Below are 8,531 nucleotides of genomic sequence, written 5' to 3'. Positions count from 1 at the left end.
TGGTCCTACCAATTCCTTTGCTTTATCATCTTGTCTATGCAATTTGTACTATTATTGATTTTCTTTTAATTTGTTTCTTTGGTTCAATCACAAAAATGGCTGTCCTCTTAGCTTTCTTTCCCATTTGGTAGGTTTATATTTGGAAGCAATTTATTTGTAAGTTCCATATTTGGTCTTCTTCTTCACCTCTCTTGTATTGCCTCGCACGTTCTTCAGGTTACTCAACATTTTAATCTCACTTGTCTACCACAGAAACAGGTAGGGAAGGACTAGACGTTAATGGGAATATGGGATGGATCACCCAATTAAACCATATGGAATATCCTAATTCAATTTTAAATTTCACGTAAACGTGAATAGTCGTTATCGGGTGAATTTTAATATTTTTAAATGAAAAATGCTTCTTACTGCTCCTTAATTTTTACCTATATATATATATATATATATATATATATATATATATATATATATATATATATATATATATATATATATAGGCTTCGAATCCGGTGCACCCCCTATTATAGATGAAATCATGAGATCTCCTATTAGTCATTGATTCATTCTTCATGAATGGTGGAGATTAGAAGAGAATATTCAATTAAATAAGGATATATTAAAATCAAAAGGGTTAAATAGTAATTGTAGTTATTTGTTTAATTATGGATAGATTTGAATTGGAATCTTTTGGATTATTTTTAGGAGAATATGAATGGAAACGGATGTTAACAATTATTTGACCACCTGTGTTGACCCTTAAACTTGCGTGAAGAAGGCCACCAAAACAAAACGCACCACTGGGAGTGTATACCTGAATCGGGAGGCAGTAGCGCAGATCAAGAATAGGGAATGACTTCTAGCAACTCCGGTACATGCATTACTTGTTTCCGGTCTGTGCATTTTTTAGAGTGCGGTAGGACACCGAATGTTTAAAGAGGTAGTGGTAGCATAAATTATAGATTGTGATGTTGGATGATAAGACGAACATAGGTAGGTGCATATTTGTCAACAGGCGTGTGCATTACTTTTTTCCGGTTTGTGAATTTTTCAGGATTCATTTTTTGTCGTGTTTGTTTAGAATGCATCGTAATACAAACAACGTAGAATGGGACGAGTGTGCGTGAGTAACCTATTTGTTAGAGTGCGGTAGGACACAAAGTGTTTAAAGAGGTAGTGGTAGCGTAAATTCTAGATTTTGATGTTGGATTATAAGACGAACATAGGTAGGTGCATATTTGTCAACAGCGTGTGCGCATGAGGCGTTTTTTTTTTTTTTTTTTTTTTTTTTTTTTATAGTGGTGTATTTGTTTTTTGGGGTGAGGGAAGTAAATGTCATTAGTGTTTTGGGGTGTTTGGTTATGGGACGTGCGTAAGCATGATTCGGCCGGAATGAATGGTATGGGGTAGACTATGCAGGAGTAAGGGCGTTTGGTTTTTTGGACTATGATGCATATTATGAAAGTAGTTTGTGCATATTAATTGACTGGCGTGTGCATATGGGTGTTTGTGTGTGCATTTTAGTAATGGAAGCATGTGCGTTTGGCTGAACGAAATGACGGGTGTGAGTAGCGTGAAATGCAATGTTGTGAATTGGAAGGTCGGCCAAAAAAAATGGCAGGCTTGATGATTGAGAGTGTTCATGTATAATGTTATTAAATGGGCATATTTACATGAACGATTTGGGTGTGGTTTTGTAATTGCATGAATACGTTGTGTTTGTGTGCGTATGAAGCAAACAAAACTGAGGGATAACTGTAAACACTTCTCAAGAAAAGTGTACATTTAAGAAGCATTAGAATGGGACGTCTGTGCGTGAGTAACCTATTTGTTAGAGTGCGTTAGGACACAGAATGTTTGAAGAGTTAGTGGTAGCGTAAATTGTAGATTGTGATGTTGGATGATAAGACGAACACATGTAGGTGCATATCAGTAAACCGAATTGTGCGCATGATGCCGATGCTTTTAGTGTTGTATTTGTTTTTTGGGTGAGCGAAGTAAATGTCATTGGTGTTTTGGGGTGATTGGTTATGGTATGTGCGTAAACATGATGCAGCGTGTGATTAGTTAGAGGTTAAAATGCCTATTGCACGTTTATTTCGAAAATAATTCAGAAATTAAATTACAATTAAATTCAAATACACACTGTTAACCAACACAGCAATTTGCACAGACTGGTTCCCCCGTACGCACATACATTTGTTTTTTATATTATCAAAACCTATCAAGACGAAGATGATTGAGATTAGGCAATTCATGATCAACTAATAATAGTACCAATGTCCACACTAGCTACCACTAGACATTAGTACAAACCATGTGATTAGGTACATGATAAAATGTCAACTGTGCCATATGCACATACCACGGGCAAACTGATCAACACTACGCACAGACTAAAAAATGCATTTCTCCATAAATAGTAATATGCACACGCTGGTTGCCTTATACGCACATAACAAAACACAAAAACCACACCACGCACATCATGCAAGCGTTAAATCGCTTAATTGGATTGACGAGATGCTTAGGGGACACACGAATCTTAAGAGGGGGGGGGGGGGGGGGGGGGGGGGAATAGTGTATCGTCAACTGCATCAACGCCATCATCTGAGTCATCGGAATCCGACCCCTGTTGGTCGAGACGAGCGTGTAATTCCACATCAACGGGGGGTGGTGGCAAGGGTGCTACCACATCTTCACCCACTACCGACTCAACATCAATGTCCCCTGGTAACAACCACCATTAACACAAGGAACAAAATACAGCACAACACAAATAATTAAAACGCAGAACAATATAAACTGTTATGAAATTTCTATGCACAGACCCAAACCCAAAGACGCACACACAAACAACACACCAATGAATTCACAAATCCAAACACAAAAAAATAAAAAAACAAATGATGAATAAGTGCAAAGAGAGAAAGCTAAGTACCCTTGCATATAGTTTCGTACTCAAAAGATCTCAGGTTTGACTCTCACTCCCGAACCCACCCCAAGAAACATCACTGCTTCAATACATAGAATTATATAACACAATCCTAGGGCTCAAGGATAGAGAAACGTTAAGCCCCAGTTAGTGGTCAAACAAGAAAATATAAACAATGAAGCTGCCAGGGAAAAACAATACCTCATGCTTAATATATCACCGACTTCACCAAATGCTACTGGTGACGTAACGTCACCACAAAGATTAGATTCATCAACTCCGGAAATAGATTCCTCAAAAGAACTTGAACTCTCAGTTGTGTCTTGGCATCCAGCTTCAACCATACCATATCTAATTCTATCAAGATTTGTACGCTCTGTTACGTTGACTTCTGTATTCTCACTCGCATCAACTACCTCATTTTGTTGAGCAAAAGGTCGTATTCATGATAAACGCGAAATCATCATTGCTAATGTTTGAGCATTTCGGATGATTCCCTTTAGGTTCCTTCACAGCATTTCCACTCCCCCAAATCTTTGAATCCTCCACAACCATATATGATCTTCCAATAAACCTTTAGGCTCTCGCAGAAGATGAAGATCACGCATTTGATGTGTTGAACAATTACTGAGATAGCTCACAAAGACCATACCAATTAAAATCAGAATGATATTAGCTGAAGAGCACAACAGGATTTATGTAATGATAAATTTTCCCCTAACACATCTTGGGAGCCAAGAAATAAAATTAAAATTACATATCTATCCAGTGCATCTAAAAATCAAGATTTCAGTTTTCCTATAATTTCAGAGAAACAATGGTATGCATATAATAAAATTCTCATAAAACTTTTTACTTTTGGGTATATGTAGGCTACTTTACATTAGGAGGCAGCTTTGTCAAGAATCAAGTCATCATTCTTCAATAGAATACCCCATAAAAAAATGATTTTCAGAGATTAAAAATAAAATAAAATAAATGCACAACTTTGATCATCATTCAACACATACATACAAGTCTATAACCAAGCAGTCAAATAAACCCCACATACTGCAGCAAAAATAGAAGAAAAGTATATGATCGTACCAGGATTCATAAAAAAAAAAAAAATCCAGAAATGGTCAAACTCTTTGACCAAGAAAAGGTGGCTAGTATACCCTTCCCTTCCCTTCCATTCCATTTCTGATGGATTACATTGGACGAACATAAACTGCACCACCAATTATTAAGGTATACTAACATAAGACTACCAAAATCAAAAGTCTGCATATATGTGTGTATTATCCTAACCCAGAAATCGTACAGCACTCAACATCACACTCGTCGCCCCCACCCCAAACCCTACGGAAACGGACGAATTCCAAAACCAAAACACACCAGAGAAACCCCCCCCCCCCCCCCCCCCCCCCAAAAAAAAAAAACATAGAAGAACTACAACCCAAGAAAAATAAAAATACCTAAATCCCAACCCAAAATCATCCCGGAACAGTAGCTAACCCACAAACCCCCAGAAAAAAAAAGCCCCCAAAACAAACAAAAAAAAGGTTGAAAAAAAACAAAGAATCGGTGAAAAGATTACCGGAACTGGAAGCAGAAGAGATGCCTCTAAGCCGCTTAGACTGCCTCCTGCTGGAACCAGCCATGAATATTACCCGACGACGTGTATACCGGAGCGATGAGGCGACGGGAGAAGAATCGTCTGCGAAAAAGGACGAGGCTGCGCGACAAAAAGCTCTAGCAACCGATTGCTATGGAGAGAGAAGCAAAATAAAATCCCTATTTTATCTACACCCACACGCAAAATAACCGGTGAAGATAATGACTTGTCATAATCAAAGAAATTAATGAATTACAAAACAACCCCTACCTACATACATAACCAGCGCAAGTGTGTTAAAAAATCACATCATCTTGATCGTTGAAAAATAAACATCAACGATCACAGAATGTGCTTACGGACTCGGCTAAATAGGGGGTGTGCACTGGATTCAAAATCTATATATATATATATATATATATATATATATATATATATATATATATATATATATATATATATATATATATATATATATTCTTGTGATGTGGTTTCTATTCATTAGGTGTTCATGAATTAGCTTACTCACCACTAATTAAAAGTGAAATTTAGTAATAAATTAAGTGATGACACATCATGAGAGATAGATTGGAAGAGAAAAATTGAAAAATTGGAGGTGTATTTAACATTATTCTTTTGAGTAAATACAAGCCAAGGTCTCTCGAGTTTGGTGGTTTCAACACCTATAGTCCCTAACTTCCGTAATTACCATCCGTGATCCTCCGAGTTGCAAAAGGTGACCTGCTATGTAAAGAAATGTATGAACTATCTAATATTCTCTGTCTTTCATTACAGAAGATGTACACCCCTATATATACAAACTATAAGGTACAGAGAAAGGAAATAGAATCAATAAGAATATTAATAATGAAACCAAGATTACAAGAAAAAAATATTTGCTAGAAGAAATATGTGATTTCTTGTGATTTCTGTGATTTCTTTCCTTAACACCCCCCCCCCCCCCCCCTCAAGTTGGAGCATGTAACAGAGAGATGCCCAACTTGGGAATAAGAGATTCCATGCGTGTCTTGCCCAACGCATTTGTATGAATATCAGCCAACTGTTGTGTCGTAGACACATGCTCTGTTTGTATCACACCTTGTAATAGCTCATCACGAATAAAGTGACAATCAACCTCGATGTGCTTTGTTCGTTCATGGAAGACTGGATTCGCTGCAATGTGAAGAGCAGCGGTACTGTCACAACGAATCTGCATAGGAGTCGTATGGTGTATCCCAAGAGAACGAAGAAGACCTTTTAACCACTTCAATTCACATGTCACTGCGGCCAAAGCTCGGTATTCAGCTTCGGCTGAGGAGCGTGCAACTGTGGTTTGTTTCTTTGTTTTCCAAGAGATGGGAGAGTCGCCTAGCTGAACGAACCATCCGGTCAACGATCGTCGAGTCAAAGGGCAAGCTGCCCAATCTGAATCGCACCAGCCAGTTAATTGCAGAGTATTTTTAGCGGATAGAAAAATACCTTGACCGGGACTTCCTTTTAGATAGCGCACTACTCCAAGCGCTGCTTTCCAATGATCATCACGGGGATCCTTCATGAATTGAGCCAGAGTATGGACAACATAGGCTAACTCTGGCCGGGTGATTGACAAATAAACTAGACGCCCCACTAGGCGACGGTATGGTTCGGGATCATCGAGAAGCGGGGCTTCAGATAAAGCAAGACGATGATTGGGTTCTATAGGAGTACCCAGTGGTCGAGCACCTAGTAGACCTGTCTCAGAAATGATATCAAGAGCGTATTTTCTTTGACACAAGAAAATACCAGAAGAATTCCGAGCTACCTCTATACCAAGAAAATATTTTAAAGTACCAAGATCCTTCATATGAAAACAAGAGGCCAAGTAGGATTTAAACTTGGCAATCATAACTGTGTTATCTCCCGAAATAACAAGATCATCAACATACACCAAAACATGTACCACACCATGATCACTGCGCAACGAGAACAACGAATAATTAGATGTGGACTGTGTGAAACCATACCTTTTCAGAGCACCTGACAACTTTGCAAACCAACACCGTGGGGCTTGTCTTAGCCCATAAAGAGACTTCTTGAGTTTGCACACCACGTTGGACTGTGACGGTGCGAACCCCGGTGGAAGCCTCATGTAAACTTCCTCATCTAAGTCGCCATGAAGGAACGCATTATGCACGTCCATTTGATGTAGCTCCCATGAACGCGTTGCAGCCACAGCTAAAAGAGTGCGAACAGTCGTTAACTTTACTACCGGGGCAAAGGTCTCATTGTAGTCAAGACCCTCAACCTGATGATTGCCGAATATCACCAGTCGTGCCTTGTAGCGCTCAATGCTCCCATCAGATTTTCTTTTTTTTTTTATTTTGTAGACCCACTTACTCCCAAGTGGCTTCTTGTGTCTGGGAGCAGGTACAAGTGTCCATGTGTCATTCTTCTCCAAAGCATCAATTTCCGCACGCATAGCCTTCCTCCATGGTTCACACTGAATTGCTTGACGAAAATTTCTGGGCTCTACTTCGGTATTAAGAGAAGCAAGATAACATTTATGAGTCAAGGAAAACTTGTCATACCCAATATAGGTAGTGATGGGATACTTGCACAACGTGCCAGGCGCTCCAATGACTGTGTATGTTACATAATCTGCAAGGCGAACACTTGGAGTACGCGTTCGCCGTCCTCGACCCTGTGCATCGGGGTCAGCAACTTGATCAAGGCTCGAATCAACTAGGACAGGGACTGGAACCTCTGAGACTGCCACCTCATCTCTGCCGGTAGTAGTACTGCCCACGGGCAGGTCGTTGGTCTGGGTGGCTGGTTCGGCGGGTGTCCTGGCACCGGGGACAGGCCGAACACTATCCACGCACTCCTCCTCCTCTTTGGGGATGAGGTTGTCCTGGCTAGGAGGTGGCGACTCCGAGTTTGCTTCTGTTTCCTGCGAAAAGGGGAACACATTCTCCGAGAAAATAACATCTCGTGAAACAATAATTTTCCCTGTGTCTGGACAATAAACACGCCACCCTTTCTGGCTAGGAGGATAGCCAAGAAATATTCTAGGAATACTCCGTTCAGCAAATTTGTCTCCATGTCGCTTCTGATTATGCACAAAACATCTACAACCAAAAACACGAATGTGAGATAAAGGTGGAGCCCGTCCATAAATTTTATCAAACGGAGCAACCCCCTCTAGCAAAGAAGAAGGAGTCCGATTGATGAGATATGCCGCAGTTTGAACACACTCGCCCCAGAACTTTATAGGTAAAAAAGCCTGAAATCGGAGTGCCCGCGCCACATTGAGGATGTGACGATGTTTTCGTTCAACCCTTCCATTTTGTTGAGGCGTGGAAACACAAGATGTTTCATATATGATGCCGTGCGTACGGAAGTATTCTTTCAACCCTTCAAACTCTGTCCCATTATCACTCTGAACACACTTGACATATTTTCCAAATTGACGGGTCACCATAGCACAAAATTGTTGGAAAATAGGGACCACATCGCGTTTTGACTGCAACAAATATACCCAAACTCCACGAGAATGATCATCGACGATTGTCAAAAAAAATGTAGACCCATTCAGACTTGGTGTTTTATACGACCCCCATAAATCACAATGTACCATGTCAAAAATGCCACTAGAATTATGAATGCTAATAGGAAAGCTAGCACGTGATTGTTTAGCGCGTACACGAATCTCACAAAAATTATTAGCTAAACAACTGTTCTTAATAGAGCCTGCTAAAGGGACAAAAGACAAAACACGAGATGAGGGGTGTCCAAGACGTTTATGCCATAAATCAAAACTATGCTCCTTAACTGCATTAAACGCTTTTTCTTTTCCATCTTGTTTGAAGTAGTAAAGCCCTTCTCTATATTCACCCACACCAATCGTTGTCTTTAGGTCCTGTAATACACAGGATTTGTCTGTAAAACATGCTTCACATTTTGAGTCCTTCGTCAGTTGGGAAACAGATATCAAATTGCAACTTAAAACAGGAACAAATAAAA

At 39.7% G+C, this 8,531-nt stretch overlaps 1 long non-coding RNA gene across 1 annotated transcript; it reads right to left on the bottom strand.

Annotated features, from left to right (window-relative positions):
- Positions 1-2,656: 2,656 nt before the first annotated feature.
- Positions 2,657-3,829, bottom strand: LOC109167869. The gene is made up of 3 exons (XR_002051928.1): positions 3,815-3,829; positions 3,134-3,559; positions 2,657-2,727 (listed from the first exon to the last, which is right to left on the bottom strand). It is a non-coding gene; the product is annotated as an uncharacterized LOC109167869 (long non-coding RNA).
- Positions 3,830-8,531: the final 4,702 nt, after the last annotated feature.

The sequence above is a fragment of the Ipomoea nil genome, unplaced genomic scaffold (genome assembly GCF_001879475.1).
Source record: "Ipomoea nil cultivar Tokyo-kokei standard unplaced genomic scaffold, Asagao_1.1 scaffold3170, whole genome shotgun sequence".
NCBI lineage: Eukaryota > Viridiplantae > Streptophyta > Magnoliopsida > Solanales > Convolvulaceae > Ipomoea > Ipomoea nil.
The sequence above is the reverse complement of the archived record's forward strand: the minus strand, read 5'-3'. Positions and strand labels throughout refer to the sequence as shown.